The 9,457-nt window shown below is 49.1% G+C and overlaps 1 pseudogene; it reads right to left on the bottom strand.

Annotated features, from left to right (window-relative positions):
* Positions 1 to 2,712: 2,712 nt before the first annotated feature.
* The window catches only part of LOC101580290, a 21,334-nt pseudogene continuing 14,589 nt past the window's right edge, over positions 2,713 to 9,457 (bottom strand).

A 9,457-nucleotide genomic window follows, 5' to 3' on the forward strand; every position in this document is an offset into this window, starting at 1 on the left:
AAATTCAAGGCCAGCCTGAGCTACACGAGTTCAAGGTCATCGTGGGCTATATAGTGAGACTCTGAAAACGAAGAAAACAAACCCCAAAGAAGATGAATTTAAAAATAAATAAATAAGTATACAATTAGGTACTATAACCGTCATTAAAATAGACGCATAAGCCACATGTGGTGGTGTACGCCTGTAATCTCAGCACTCTGGAGGCTGAGGCAGGAGGACCACTGTCAGTTCTAGGCTCACCTGGGCTACACAACAAGTCCAAGGCCAGCCAGGACTGCATAGCAAGACCCTATCTCAAAAAGACAAAATAAAATAAATACATACATGAAGATGGGGATAGGGGACATTAAAAGAATTAAGAGGTGTTATGTCCGTGTAGTGACTCCCCACGAAGAACACACTCATTGCATAAACGTCTACTAATAAATGCATAATCCAGGAGAGGAAGGGACAGCGTGGCAGAATTCAGCAGCTGCTCCGCCAGCCTGCGGGGGCGCACGCCAGCAGGAGCAGGCAGTCTGCCCACACCCTGGTGAAGGTGCCAATTTGATCATCCTCCTGCGTGGTGATGAAATCGTTATTTTTACCATTGGCTTTGATTTCCTGCAAAACTCCCTGCTGGGTCTGATAAATTTGGGTCTGGCCTTTGCGCAGGCAGGAACGCAGACGTCACGAGCGCACGTAGGCGGTGCAGGGACGAGGGGCTCGTGGGCGCCGCGGGAGCCAAGCTCGGAGCCCCATGGCAGGCAGTGCTGGCGGTGCGGGCCAGCTGCTGGGGAGCCTTGTGTTTTCTAGCCTCGCTCAGTGTCCTTCAGAACAGCTCTCAGAAAGGGCCATCTGTTTCGGCGCCTTCCCCAGTGAATTTGTATTGCTTTTCAAAGTTTTAAAGGTATTTATTACAGATGATATTGTTACAGGAGAATAAAACTCCCGACCTGAAAGGTGCCTAGGCCAAGTTCGTGTTCTGGAAAACCGAAGAATGAATTTTTGAAACAAGGGGCGTTAAGAGCAGAATATATCTATTGGGGGAAAGAAAGCTGTCACAGGGAGGGACAGAAGAGGGACCCTAGCAGGTGGCCCAGGAAGCTTCCAGAGATTTTTATAGAAGGAAACCATGGAGTGAGGCAGGTCTAAGGTGGAAAACATTGGAACTGGCTTAGGTGGGCATGAGGTGGGACAAAATATGGTCATCCAATGAGATTACAAGCAGCATTGCTCGGGTAAAATTGATTAAATCCAGCACCAAATGAGCAAGCTAGTCAAGTAGCAAGCAGGCATAAATATGGAACAGGGTCTCTTCCTGTTGAGGGTTGGATTGGTGACTCTTTCTAGCTCTTTCAAGGTGATTGATACCTATTAAGAATATTAATCCCTGAATACCATCCCTAGGGAAGTATGTGGCTGCATTTGTTTACTCTTTTGTCTTGAGGCCCAGCCCTTAGCAGGGGTGTCTGCCTCTCCCAAAGTTGCAAAGTCACCTTGTCCTCCATATTGTCTCCTTGAGGGCCTGGCCCTGTCTGACAGCTTAGAATATTTCTTTTTCTTTTTTCTTTTTTTAATTTTAGGGAAGGGTCTACAGGGTGTGCAGGGTCTCACTATTAGATCGGACTGTAGTGATCCTCCTACTTACAGCCTCCCAAGAGCTGGGATTACAGGTGTGCCACCTCGCCCAGTCTCAATTGCAGGCTCAGTGTGCCCCAGGGGCGAGGGCGGGGCCGACCTGGCAGGCCCTTGAGCCTGCTTGCAGGCGCTTTAATCCCTGAGCTATTTGGCTGGCCCTAACTGCCTAGAATATTTCTATCTAATTTAGCTGTCTAAAACAATATTTTTTAAAGAGCCTAAAATGGGGCTGGGGAGATAGCTCGGTAGAATAAGCGCTTGCCTGGCAAGCTCAAGGGCCTGAGTTCTATCCCCAGTTCAAAAAAAAAAAGCCTAAAATAAAAACCAGCTGGAGCTGTGTTCAGATGAACAAATGGAAGTTTTGCCCACATGCCTGGGAGGACCATGGAAAAGGAGCCACCTAGCTCTGGTGAGGAGTCAGTTTTTAAGCCAGAGAAGTCCAGAGTTTATTTTTATTTCACTCATTTATTTGGTGTTTCTTTTCTTCCTTTTTTAAAATTTGGTACAGGGTCTCACTACGCAGCTCGGACTCCTACGGATCCTCCTGTTTCAGCATCCCCAGCGCTGGGATTACTGGTGTGCACCACCATGCCCAGACTTGGTGGGGCAACTTAGCACACCCAGGACAGGGCCAGCACAGCATGTAGTACCAGGGACTGAAGGTGGGTCCTTGAGCTTGCCTAAGCAGGCGCTTAGTCTGCTGAACTATCTCACCAGCCCTACTCCTTTATTTGGAATGGTGCAGTGGGCTGAGCTCAGGACCAAAGGATTGTCCAGCAGCCCTCAAGTAGCTCTGCTGTTTCCCACTGGATGAGTCACGGATTTTAGGTTGATGGGGCACTGGGAGTACTTTGGGAATTGTTTAAAGGTACAGGAGCTTTCTTTGCAGATTTGTTAGCGGTACTGAAGAGCTGGGCCTCTGGCTTTTCGGGAGTCTGTCTCAGGTCTTTCTTTGCTGATGAGGATTTTCTTTGCTTCTTCTTCTGTCTTGTGTTTGAGTTCTTTCCTGGACCTGTGCCTGCGGCCTCAGGAGACGGCCTTCCTCACCTGGCCCTGCAGTGTGCTAGATCAGGACTCTTCTGGAGCCTTCTTTCATGGGACGTGTTTTTGCACCTCAATATTTTCTTTTACTGAAGACTCGCCTGTGGGTACCAGTTGTGGGATTTCATCATCAGAGTCATTTGTCACTTGCATTTGGGTTTTCACTTTGCCAGTCTTTTTCTTCTGGGACTGATGGCACTTCGCGGAAGCACCTTCACCTATAGGTACCACATCACTTTTAGTTAGGACTGATGTAGATTCCTTAGCTCTTTCCTTTATCTTTTCCTTTTCCCTCTTCAACTTCCATTTTTTACAAAGTTTTTGCTCTTTCTCTGTTTTCTTTCTTTTTTTTTTTTCTTTTGGTGGAACCGGGGATTGAACTCAGGCCCTTGCGCTTGCCAAGGAAGTGCTTATTCCACTGAGCCATCTCCCCAGCCCTCTTTCTCTTTTTTCTTACCTTGTTTTTCCTTCAGCTTGCAAATGACCATTTTGTTGGCTTCCTTCTTTCTAGTAAGAGATAAAGAGGAAAAGGTGGGAACCAGCTTCCTGGCTTTCACAAACAGGACTTTCTCACTTCCCAGCTTCTCTGGCACTCCTTTCTGCTGCAGCAACGTGTTTTCCGTGACTTCTTGGGCGTGCATTGCAGTGTGACCAATGCCTACCGTACTGCAAGAACCACTTTTGGAGATGTTTAAGTCAGTCCCACCCATGGAGTTGTTGATCTCTTCTGATAAATTCTTGGCCAGAAGGTTGACAGATACTGAAACATTTTTCCTTGGCTCTAATATAGGGAACTGAAACTCCCCACTTGAATATATGTGGGCAGAGTTTGTGTTCTCTAAGGCAAAAGAATAAATTTTAGGAACAATGGAGGTTAAGAGCAGAATATATTTATTGGGGAAAGAAAGCTTCTATCCCAGAGAGGAACAGAAGGGGACCCCAGTGGGTTGCCCAGGACTCTGCCTTTTCTAGGGATTTGTATAGAGCAAAGCCTTGAGGTGAGGTGGGTCTAAAGTGGAAAACATGAGCAGGCCAGATAGCTCAGTGGACTACAGCCTCTGTTTAGGCAGAGCACAGTGGTCAGGGTTCGATTCCCAGTCTGCCGTGCTGGCCCTGCCCCCAGGGCACACTGAGCCAGTGATTGAGACTGGGAGTGGTGGCGTGTGCCTGTGACCCCAGCACTTGGGAGGCTGAAAACAGGTGAATTACTATGAGTCTGATCTACACAGTGAAATGCTGTAGACCTTCTAGAATCTGGACTAAATGCAATAAATAAATAATAAATAAAGTGGAAAACATACGCGCTCTTCCTATTGGGGGGTTGGATTAGTGACTCTTCCTAGCTCTTTCAAGGTGATTGACACCTATTTAGAATATCAATCCCTGATGTCCATCCCCAGGGAAGTATGTGGCTGCGGATTTTACTCTTTTGTCTTGAGGTCTCGCCCACAGCAGGAGTGTCTGTCTCTTCCAAAGTTGTAAGATCATCTTGTCTTCCATATTGTCTCCTTGAGGGCCTGGCCCTGTCTGACTGCCTATACTATTTTATCTTAATTTAACTGCCTGAAAACAATAGAAAGGTCTTCCTATGTGTGAGGGCAAAAGCCACCTAATTCTTTCATCAGTTAGGAAGTCAAAACTATCCAGGAGCTGGAGCTTGGCTTCATGGGCTTTATATTATTTTCAGAGTTTGGAAAGGGATAATCTGAGAAATTGTTTTAAATCTGTGCTTGCTCAAAGCTTTCTATAGAAGCACCGTCTGTTCCATTGACTGGAGATCATCCTTCACAAATAAACAGACTGCTGACAAATCTGATTGAATACTATAAGGCAAGGACAATCTGACCCTCGGTTCTTTACCTGGGATTTTCCATAATGCCACCATTAAAAATAAATTTTCATTCTCATTCAAAAGCAAGCCAGTTTTTTCTTCCTGGACTTAGAATGTGTCAACAAAGCTTCCACTGTCCTTCTGATCTGCTCTTTGTCCAGCGAGGACAGCTCCACAGGAGACAAGAGGGCCAGTAGAGCCAGACTGTTGAGAGGAGGACAAATCTTCCATCTCACTTTTACCTCATCAAACTAGCCCACCACTGGGGAGCTAGCATCCTGTGCCTAAGGCTTCTTATATTTCAAGGAAAAAGAAAGAATGAAAGAAAGGAAGAAAGAAAGAAAGAAAGAAAAAAGAAAGAAAGAAAGAAAGAAAGAAAGAAAGAAAGAAAGAAAAACCAGATATGGTGGTGTACACCTGTAATCCCAGCACCAGGGAGGCTGAGGTAGAAGGATTGCAACAAATTCAAGGTCAGTTTGGGCTACTTAGTGAGTTCAAGGCCAAACTGAACTAACTAGCAACACTTCCTCTCAATATAAAAACAAAAAAAGGAAACATTGGTCTACCAGAGAGGTGGGAAAGGACTGCAGTGGGTGGGGCCCTGCCCCTGTTCCTCTCCACTAACAGGCCTGTGAGGCCTCCTGGGACAGGGTGGCATCTTGGGCTTCTGGTACAGATCACAGCATGGAACCCAGAAACACAGCACATTCACTTCCTCCTCCTTCCTTCCTCCTTGTGGGAGCTGCATTCTCCTGAAACTCTGTTCCCAGGTCTCCTATCACCCGCCCAGGACCTAACTCTATAAGTTGGTGCTGACTGCTGGGGTTCTTGCACTGGCAGAGGCTGAGTCAGACACTGGAGTCTCCAGCTGAATACAACTCTGTTGGTGTCTTCCTTCAGGGACTTCACTACCCCCGCACTCCTGCCTGCAGGCCATGCCTGAGGCTCAGCCATGTGGCCACCTTCTCCCCCTCCTCTGTACCTTGGGTTCTAGTGGTTTGTCGCCCCCTTATTCCCATAGGACACCCAGTCTTCACAGAGCACTACTCCAGGGGTGGCCACAGACCAGTGTGCAAATGCTGTGTTGAACTGTCCACGGTGAGGTGAAACAATCTGATAGGTCAATAGTAAGCCACTTGAATCCAATAAAAGTACACTGAAAGCAATGTATTGTCCTAAACTGGATCCCAAAGGAGAAAAGGGATGAGTGGGAAAACTGCTGAAATCTGAAGGGATTCCCCAGGTTAACATTTTAGATTGGGGGGGGGGATTGTTTTTTGTTTTTGTTTTGTTTAGAGACAGGGTCTCACCATGCAGTTCAGGCTGGCCTTGAGCTCACTTTGTAGCCCAGGCTGGTCTCGAATTTGCAACGATCACCCTGCGTCAGCCTCCCAAGTGCTGGGATTACAGGTAGGCACCACCACGCCCAGCTAAGGTTTTAGTTTTGACAGATAATGGCAGTGATGTGAGGTGCTAAACCTCGGAGCTGGGGAAGGAAGCACCTCAGTGTTCTGCTCTCATGCCAATTTTTCTGTAAACCCAAAAATATTTAAAATAAAAAGGTTATTTTAAAAGAATGGACTTATTTGGAGTGTGGTGCTGCACACCTATAATCTCATCACTCAGGAGGCTGAGGCAGGAGGATTATTGCAAGTTGGAGACTAACCTGGGCTACAAAGTGAGACCTGCACATGAACTGTACAGCAAGACCCTGTCTCATAAGGACCATAATGAAAGAAAGAAAGAAAGAAAGAAAGAAAGAAAGAAAGAAAGAAAGAAAGAAAGAACATTTCACATCTTTCTTCAAATATATTTTTCTTATAAATTAGCTACATTTTACAAAAACATTAATCTCTCTCCGCACTGGGAAGACTGAGGCAGGAAGATTGCAAGTTCAAGGCCAACTTGGCCTCCAAAAATAGATGCTCTTAAAAAAAAAAAAAAAGTCTGCAATGGATTGCACATGGATTTTTTCCACCTGTCGTTTTGAGACAGGGTCTCACTATGCAGTTCAGGTTGGCCTTGAGCTCATTTTATAGCCCAGGCTGGTCTCGAACTTGCTGCAATCCTCCTGTCCCAGCTTCCTGAGTGCTGAGATTACAGGCATGCAGCACCGTGCCTGGCCTCACAGGGACATTGAAAAAGCAAAACTGCCTGTCACAGACAAGCCAAACAGAGAAGTGCTGTCTGGCTCACTCTGTTTCCCCACAGCATGTCACCATGATTGTCACAGACAGATGTTAAGCATGAACTCGAGTGGTGGTGGCAGATCCAGGGGTGCGAGTTTGGGGACCAGTTACTGCACACCATGGAAAATGAAATGTCATAGTTCTAAACTTGGTCACCTCTCAAACATATGCACATCTCAGGCTCTGTCCTCTACCCAGTACTGTCATGTCAGAACCTTGTCATACTCCATCTGTGGCACAGCAAAGACTGTCACACCCCGGGCCAAGCATGGGCTGCCACAAGAGCCCGGGCAGCCCTGGTGTGTGAAGGTCGGCAGGCCGGCCCTGGGTTGTCTGCCTGGAAAGGTCCTGAGAGATGACTTATTTGAGGGATGACAGAGCCCTGCTCTGCTCCCAGACCTGGAGCATGGAATGTGAGGTGTGATGTGGAACCCAACCAGACTCTGGGATGTGAATCAGGTACTGGTGACTCCAGGCACAGGCTGGCTCTGCGTGGGTTTCACAGGGTCTGGGACAGAAAGCTCTACTTTTGGGGGGCAGATCTTAGTTTGTCTGTGAACTGTGGTGTGACAGCAGCACTGGATCATCCCCAGAGGTGAAAGCGGGTCTAGGTCCCTGAGGCCACATTTGTAGTAGTTTGTTTTGAGCTCCAGGGCCTGCCCTCCCTCTTGGGGCATGGAACAGGCACGGAATTTTCTGCTTCCAGCGCCTCTGCCTTAGGCCCCCACCCCAGAGAGTGTGGTCATCAGCGCCACCAAGGGGCACAGCAGCTCCCAGAGCTCCCAAGGCTGCACCTGAGCTCTGATCAGCTTCCCCACCCTCCTAGGGCTGCAGACCCCGGCTGAGTTCAGCCCTTGTGTGAGGACACAGTGCCATCTGCTGGTTACATTGAGCAACGCTGTCCCTGGCCCCAGCCTGAAGGAGGACCAGGGGAGCTCTGGGAACGGAAGAGGTGGCCTCTCCCTCCCTAGTGACCACGGTGCCTTCCCAGGCCTCAGTGACCAGAGCCCTCTGCTCTGGTCCTTGGCTGACCATCTCCTGTCGGTCAGTGTCCTCACACAGGGCCCCTCACTCAGTTGCCAGTGCCTCCTTCGGTGACCTAGAGCCCCCTGCTGAGGGCCCTCTGACTGGGGTGATTAGGGGCCATTACTCAGAGGCCATGGACACAGGCCACAGCATTTGTGGGGGCCCTTGTTCCCCAAAAGCTGAGGATGTCCCAGCTGGCTCCCCACCCGTCCTCTTCCTCCTCCTCCTCGGGTCTCTAGGAAGGGCAGCACAGCCCCCCATCACTAGGGCTGTTACTGCCTTTGCTCGGGTCCTCTGCTTCCAGCATGGCTGCAGCTTGGTCCAGCTCTCCAGTCCTTGCCGAAGCGCTCACCCCTCCTGGGAACTCTGGCCGGAGCACAGCAGCCCTCTGCTGCCGTCCGTCCTCACTGCTGCGGGCCCTGCAGCCCCAGGTCACAACCTTGGTGCCATCTCACGCTGCAGCGTCCTCCACACACACACACACACACACACACACACACACCCCGGTGCTGACCCGCAAGGCCCCTGTGCTGACCTCGTTCTCCCTTCTAGTCCCAGCTCCGCTTGGGCCCTGCCCTTCTCGGACCTGGTCCTAACTGAGTTCATTTTTTATTCAGACAAACACGGAGCAAGCTCCTACAGCACAGAGACAGGGCCAGGGGTGGGTGTGCACAAGAGGCGATCTGACTGAGACACAGAGGAGGAGTCTGCAAAAGGGTCCAAGGACAGGCAGGCATTTGAAGAAGGAACTGCAGCGCCAAGGCACAGAAGCCGGGCTGAGCAGGGAGCAAAGCACGAGCGGCGCAGCAGGCGCGGGGCCCACCGGCGTGAGGCTCAGGGGTTGTGAGCGAGGACGTCTTCCCGCAGGGTGCAAAGCCAGCCAAAACTGCAAATAAGAAATATTTTCAAGGGCTAGAAAGACAGCTTCTTGGACTCAGGGCCTGCTTAGGCAAGTGCAGAGACCGGGATTCGATCTGCTCCACCGCATGCTGCGCTGGCCCGGCCCCCGGGCACGCAGAGCCAGCGTCGAGTCTGGGCGTGGTAACGCACCCCTGTAATCCTAGCACTAGGGAGGCTGAAAACAGGTGGACCACCACGAGTCTGGTCTATGTAATGAGATCCTGTACCAAATACATCGAAATTTTTTTAAAAGTTAAAAATATTTTCAAATGTTCATTTCAAATGTTCATTAGGAACATCAGTCTGATGACATCATAGAAGAAAGATGGGAGAGGAACAAAAAAACGGCTGTGTGTATTTTGTGAATCAGTGAGCCTGTCACAAAAGAAAAGTACTACAAAATAAGAAGGGCTGGGGATGTAGCTGACTGGAAAGGCCCTGGGTTCAGTCCCAGTACTGGAAAGGAGGGGAGAGGGAGAGACGAGTTAGCACAGCAGGTCAATCAACAAACATCTATTGGGCTGGGCATGGTGGCACACACTTGCAAGGTTGAGGCAGGAGGAGCACTGGGAACTTGAGGTCAGCCTGGGCTACAGAAGCAAGTTCATGGCCAGCCTGAAATACATACTGAGACCCTGTCTCAAAAAAAAAAAAAAAAAAGAATAAGTGCTTCCCTGGCAAGCGCAAGGACCTGAGTTCAATCCCCAGTTCCACCAAAAGAAGAAAAAAAAAAAAGATTTGGAGTTTAGCCAGGTGTGGTTACATGTGCCTGTAATTGCAGCACTTGGGAAGCTGAGGCAGGAGGATTCCCCTACATTTGAGGCCAGTCTGTGCTATATAGTTAGTTCAG

Source organism: Octodon degus, unplaced genomic scaffold, assembly GCF_000260255.1.
Source record: "Octodon degus isolate 3935 unplaced genomic scaffold, OctDeg1.0 scaffold00146, whole genome shotgun sequence".
NCBI lineage: Eukaryota > Metazoa > Chordata > Mammalia > Rodentia > Octodontidae > Octodon > Octodon degus.